The sequence below is a fragment of the Argiope bruennichi genome, chromosome 3, assembly GCF_947563725.1.
Source record: "Argiope bruennichi chromosome 3, qqArgBrue1.1, whole genome shotgun sequence".
Lineage (NCBI taxonomy): Eukaryota > Metazoa > Arthropoda > Arachnida > Araneae > Araneidae > Argiope > Argiope bruennichi.
In genome coordinates, this window is record NC_079153.1 from 46,673,213 (window position 1) to 46,680,539 (window position 7,327).

The window sequence follows — 7,327 nt, forward strand, 5'->3', positions numbered from 1 at the left end:
ATTCGCCGAGAAGGTGCGACCGGAAATCGAGAAGATATGATACTCTGAAAAAAAGGCCGAAACTGGAATTCTGCAAATGCCCAGTGTACCACGCGTAGGTAGGAAAGATCCTTTGAACATCATCAACTGTCCATCTTCATGTAATATAAATTCCTTCTTCATCATTGAATTCTCACTTGTAAAAATCATCATAATCATCCTTTGTTAATCAAGAATAAAAATATTAAGCTAATCCAAGTGGACTGATGTATTAAAATCCATCACACCTACAATCATGGAGGCTCGGAGCCGGTGAACAGCAAATTTTAAAAAGTGCTGTGCTACTTCTGTTTTATATTTATTCTGCCATATTTCTGAAAATGAGTATTTTAAGTAATTTAAAGAAGTGTTATTTAAAAATACTTGCCGAAGAATTCGGTGAAACTGTGCCAGAAAATGCTAAAAGTTTTGGACTTAAGAAATTAATTCAGAATTCTGATGTGTTCAAAACGGATCAAGAATTTGTCCGTGGCGTCGTCAAATAGATCGTTGAGGATCGGACGGGTAAGGCTGTTAATAAACAATCCAAGTTAGAGAGTGAAAAAATGAAATTGGCCCTACTCGAGAAGGAGATTGAGCTAGAAAAATTGAAAAAACAATCATTGCCTGGTGAGCGAACAAACGTGCCTTTTAGTGTTGAAATTTTAATAAAAAGTGTTAAAACATTATCAATTTCTGTTCCTGAGAAACCCGAGGCATTGCATTTGTTCTTTACTTCATTAGAAAGAGCATTTATTACTAAAGAAGTTCCTAAAGGCTTACAAGCCAAGATATTAATTAATTTGCTAGGGGTTAAAGCTAACAATGTTTTAACGTATTCAATTGAGGAGGAATTGTCGGATTATGAAAAATTAAAAGAGTTATTTTTAGCTGAATTTCAGCCGACACCTCTAGAATGTCTTAGTATCACAAATGTATTAGAATCACATGTACAATTTGCATCGCGATTAACTGCGACATTTGAATATTACTGTCAGGTAAGAGAAGTAAAAAAGGATTTTTAAAAATTATGTGATCTAATTGTTGCTGATAAATTGTATGATACATTGGATTTCAGAACGAAAGAACACATAGGTATACGCGAAGGAAAAACATGGTTTCCGCCAACTCAATTAGGTCTCGAACGGGATTTATTTTTTTCATCTCGTGGTAAATCATTATCTGAAGTCAGTAATTCTAAAGTACATAGTAATGAAACGAAAGCATTAGAGTTTCAAAATCAGGCGATGAAAAGTGAGTCATTCCGTCGAAACAAAAATCAAAATATTAATAAATATATGATATAATATGATATTAATAAATATCATTTAGGAAAAGCAAAATTTTTCTCAACCTTAGATTAAATTTTTTCTTTTTCTATGTCCCAGTTGAGGAAAAATGTACCAAATATTTGGCATTCATTTATCCTGCAGGTTTATTCGAATTTTTAAGGACTCCATTTGGTTTGTCCACAAGTCCTAGTGTGTTCTTAAGATTCATATATCATGTTTTCAGGGATCTAATTAGGGATAATACAATTATAATTTATATGGATGATTTCATTATGCTTTCCCGTAATGAAACAGAGGGTTTGGGAAAACTTAAATGTGTTTTAAAAGTAGAATCTGAATTTCAATTAGAAATTAATTTTAAAAAGTGCCAGTTTTTAAAACGAAAAATTGAAGTTTTAGGCTATGTTATTGAAAAGGGTACGATTCGCCCTTCATCAAATAAAACGGTTGCCGTTCAAAATTTCCCTGAACCTAAGAATATTAAACAAATGTAAAGCTTCCTAGGTCTCGCAGGATGTTTCAGAAAATTTGTGCCAAATTTTTCAAAAATTGCAAAACCATTAAGTGATTTACTTCGTAGCGATGTAGAATTTGAATTTGGACCATTACAAAAACAGGCATTTCAACGCCTAAAAGAACCTTTCTGTCAAAGTCCCGTACTCCACATTTTCCAGCAAGGGAAACCTCTTGAATAATATACGGATGCTAGTAGCCATGGCTTCGGAGCAGTTTTATTACAACGCTCAGATGATGGACAACTACATCCAATTCATTATATGAGTAGAAAGACATCTCCACAGCAAGAAAAACTATCAAGTTATGAGCTAGAGATGCTAGCGATTATAGATGCATTGAAGAGATTTCGAATTTATCTCTTTGGAACAAAATTTAAGATAGTCACCGACTGTGATGCCTTCCAAAAGCCGATGGAAAAGAAAGACCTGGCGCCTAAGATAGCCAGATGGGCATTATTTCTGGAGGAGTTCGAATGCGAAGTAGTCTACAGAGCAGGTCAACAAATGAAGCATGTAGATGAATTGAGCAGGAATGCAATGTGCATGGTCACCCGTTCCCAAAGAGAAATTACTGCTAGGATCGTAATTGCAAAAGAAGCTGACGAACGTATTCAATTGCTGAAAACTCTGGTCGAGAAAGGACTCAGAGATGATTACCATATAAAAGAAGATGTCTTGTACGTACAAGTGGATATACGTAAACTCATCGTTGTACCGGAAGCGATGGAACTAGAGATCATTCGCGGGATCCACAACAAAGGACACTGCTCTGCAGAAGACTGAAGATTTGCTGGAAAGAGACTTTCATATCTCGAACGCAAAAATGAAAATAGAAAAAGTCCTAATGAATTGTGTTGAGTGCATCCTCTGTAATAGAAAACGAGGCAAAGGGTCCTTTGAATCCAATTCCATAGGACAATACTCCTTTGAGCACATACCATATAGATTTTATTGCTCTCTTACCATTTACAATCAAGAGATATCAACACATATTTACAGTAGTAGATGCCTTTACCAAATTCGTTTGGTTCTACCCAGTCAAAACAACAGCAGCAGCAGAAGCACTGCAAAAACTCAAGATCCAACAAGCTGTCTTCGGAAATCCTTCGAGAATTATTTCCGATAAAGGTTTTACCTTTACTTCTAAAGACTTTGAGGATTACTGCCAGGACGAAGATATTATATTCAACATATACAAATCACAACAGGAGTGCCAAGAGCAAACGGTCAGATATAAAGAATACATGAAACACTTATTCCAGTTCTAGCAAAACTGTCAATATACGATCCTTCCAAGTGCTTCACGTTCGTACCAGACGTTCAACGAATTATTAATAGCACTATCAGCAGATCCACCAAATTCACTCCCTTTGAGTTGATGACAGTTGTGAAGATGCGAAATAAAACCGACCTAAGAATCGAAGAAATCCTAGATCAAGAATTCTTGCATGCCATGATTCAAGAAAAAGAAATAATTCGTGAGACGCCCAAAACAAACATCTTCAAAGTGCAAGAAGAGAACCGACGCCAATATAATAAACATCGTAGAATTGCCCCACTCTATAAAATAAACGACTTGGTAGCAATTAAAAGAACCCAGTTAGGAGGTGCTAAGACCTAAGTTCCTTGAACCTTACAAAGTGGTCAAAATAAAACCACATGATCGTTACGACGTAGCAAAAGTAGGATCACATGAAGGACCTGAGGTAACTTCCACTTCAGCTGATCACATAAAGCCCTGGACTGATGCAGTTGCAACTTGAGATCGACGTATTTCTTTTTTTCATCATCACCCTTTTTTTTTAATTATTATTTCTATCCTTTATCTTTAATATCCTCTTTCTGTTTTTCCCCCTTCATTTGTGTGTTTCAGAGTTCGGAGGACCTCACATGTCGATGGCCGAGCGATGTGGTAAATTAACTCCACGAGAGGGCGCTCTGCATTCTTCTGGTGGTAGCCAGCTGTCGGAGGGCAGAGTTCTGAGTTCACTGAGGAGAGACGGATGTCCGCCGAGAAGGGTGCAACCGGAAATCGAGAAGACATGATACTCTAAAAAAAGGCCGAAACTGGAATTCTTGCGTAGAAGAATTCCTCTGCAAATGCCCAGTGTACCACGCGTAGGTGGGAAAGATCCTTTGAACAATATCAACTGTCCATCTTCATGTAATATAAATTCCTTCTTCTCACTTGTAAAAATCATTATTTGTTAATCAAGAATCAAAAGATTAAGCTAATCTAAGTGGACTGATGCATTAAAACCCATTACACCCACATTAGTGCTGTTCTTTTCATTGTTTCCTGGCAAGGAAGAGAGTTATAGATAGCTCTAATGGATGCCTGGTCAATGACCCTCAGCGACTTTGGTGACCAAAAACTTGAAATGGCTGGAATTTCTGCAATATATTCAATTAGGAGTGGCATTAATCTTTTAGAACATTTGATGTTTTTTTACTAGAGTTATGTAAAGTGAAGAGTATAGGCGAGTAGTGTGTTAATCATTGAATGAAGTTCAAGCAAGTCGTTGACTGAAGCCTTACTTTGGAGTGTTGATATCTTTGAGGGCTTTGTACTGTCATTTGTAAGTGGCTGCTTATTGCAATTTTTTTTATTGTGTAAGTTTTGGATGTGTATCCATGTTTTCGTGTAGAATAAAGCGTTTTTATCCGTTATTGTATCTGTTGGACTTTGTCACCGTACTTTGGATCATTGTACACTCACCGTATTTTTTTCCATTCCAAAGAATGATTTCATTCAACTGCTCGATTGAGCTCAACTCAGCTGACCGATGCGCAATTCATCAGTGCACTTCTCTTTTTATAGTTCTCATGACAGGCCATCGAATGTTCCAAAACGTCATTATATCTTCACACCTAATTTATATATTGCAAAATTTCAGCAATTTAAGGAATTTTGATTTATGTCACCTGATTTGCTGTCAATTCCAAGGGTCATTGACTCAGTATTCATTCAGCATGGATGCTGAAGTTACCTGTTACCTGTAAAAAATATTTTCCTTAAAAGGGAATAAACTCTACAGAGAAGTAATAATAAATTCATAACAATATTTTTAAGCTTCAAATTGTGACAGACATCAATTTTAATAATCCTATATCGATTTCATCCATTGTTTATATAATTCCTCCTAATAGAATCAAGTCCCATGTCATCATAGTTGTCGGCGCTGCCGAGCTTTTTTAATTCTTATTTCTCATCAGAAAAATTAATAAGGCAAAGATTGCCCTTTTAGTAAATAAATGTAAACGAAAATAATTGGCATGACACCATATTTAAATTTTTTGACAACATTTAATTGACGCCGGACGAAACATAACATATATGAACACTATTACAAAATTTAGCATGAGAACATCATAGAACTCCGAACATCCATCTCTCTCTTCTCTCGGCACCGTCTCTCCCGCCGTCCTCCTTCTCTACCCTCTTCCCTTCAGTTCGTTTTCTGGTTCTAATCATCCGCAGCGCCCTCACAATAGTGTTATTAAAAAACATATTTTCTGAATGATCGATTATCTAACTTTAACAGTACTGTAATTGCACGTTCCATTTTTTCATATGAATTATGCAGATATTAAATAGAATCCCTCTTCCTTAGTTTTAAATAACATAAGGGAACCAAGTGATTAAATATTTGACAGTTTGAATTCCAGTTTAGCAATGAAATAAATTGTTGAACATCATGAAGAAAAGTATTTTAAAAATTTGCAAAATACCTGAATAGATATCATTGAAAAATATTTTTTTTTAAATTTTAAAATAGTGTCAAAATAGTTATATATTTGGTAGCTATCACAAAAAAAAAATAAAAAAATCTATACTTTTCTTAATTTTTAATTAATTGGAGTTTTTAAAAAGTAATCTGTGTCACATTTTGTACTCGCACATCTTTATTATTAGTAGAGATGAAAAAAAAAAAAAATGACGGAAAAGATTGTATATTCTGTAAGAATGGCTGTATTGAAGATTGTATATTCTGTAAGTAAATACTCGGTAATAATTGTGCTAACTTTGCTTGAATTCTACATTCAAAAGTTTCAGAGTAAATCATCTGTGATTTATTTCATTATATTTTTTAAAAAAATCAAATGTTTTTATTTTAAAATTGCTTATTAACAGGTGATTTAATAAGGACTTTTTCGTTTTTTCAAACAGTACTCAAATCATTTGTTGCGAGAAATTAATTGAAATTGCTATTGAAACGTACAGTAATTTCCATTGATAAAATGTAGTATAATATTTTGTAAAAATAAATGACTGAATTTCATCAAACTGAATTGTATCTTTAAAAGTGAATTATCTTTATTAAAGTCGTTTGGCCGTAAAATGCATTAAAATTACTCTATATTAAGGAAGACGAATGTTTTACGAAGTGATTTTTTTTAATGCTATGTCAGAAAATTACTAATACCAGTGTTGAATGTTACTGACATAAAGGTATGATTCTCTCTTTGACTATTTCAGCTGCAACTCTTATACCAAGAATGCAATTGATAAAAGAATCCTACTCAACCTATCCAATTCAGTTAACATCGGAAATAGGAATCTATCGATTCTTAAGAGAACCCCAAGTGAGTTGTACCTGACTTGCTAAATGTGTACTGGGTAATCGGAATGTACGATTCGCTATCCGAGTGGAAATAACTCCACCCCACACCATTTTTATAGCCATCATGGAAGTAAGAACCTGTTTCCTTATACAACAATTTCATCCCCATGTTTGAGATGCCCTCGGTGGAATCATTTCTTATTGAGTCATTGCTGACTCATTTTCCAAACAAAAACCTCCTAAACAATCTCAACACTATCGAATTGCCAATAACTCAATAAAGTCTGCTCCCCATCTGTAGTGATAAAAAGGTAACAGATGCTTTTTCAAGCACTACCAGAAAAAGAAGTGGTCCTACTATAATGCAAGTCCCTTGAGGGGGCACCTCGTAATTGAGGATGAGAAGTTTTCAGCATGATGGTTGGTTCTTGCCACCTTTGTGGGTACACGAAAAGGTGGGGGTCTGGTTCCTCCCATCGATAATAGGATGTACTTCCTTAGGGAAGGGTTGTACCGTGGCCGGTGATGGCTCTTAGGGATCAACTACAGTTCCCGTTAGTGTTGCTTTTGCGGTGGCCCAGTTGTTCAAGTTTTTTCATATGCCTTCGGGAGGGTCGGAGTAGTCAGTTTGTGATTACTATAAGACAATAAATTGTTTATCACGAGAAAAAAAAATATATATATATAAATGCACTCAGCATGCTGTTAGAAAGGATAACTTTTCACGAAAGGAAACGATGAATTTCATAAATAGGAGAAAAATGAAGAGCGTCAGATATTCACTTTTCGCTTCGAATTGCAGAATCATTGTAATTCGAAATCGCACAACGCTGCAAGTAGTTCTTTATTGGAAAATGCTCAATGCTTCTATGACAAACAGAATTGCTGCTTGGTTTATTGGTTGCTTTGTGTTTAGTTCGTGGTTTCTTATACTGCA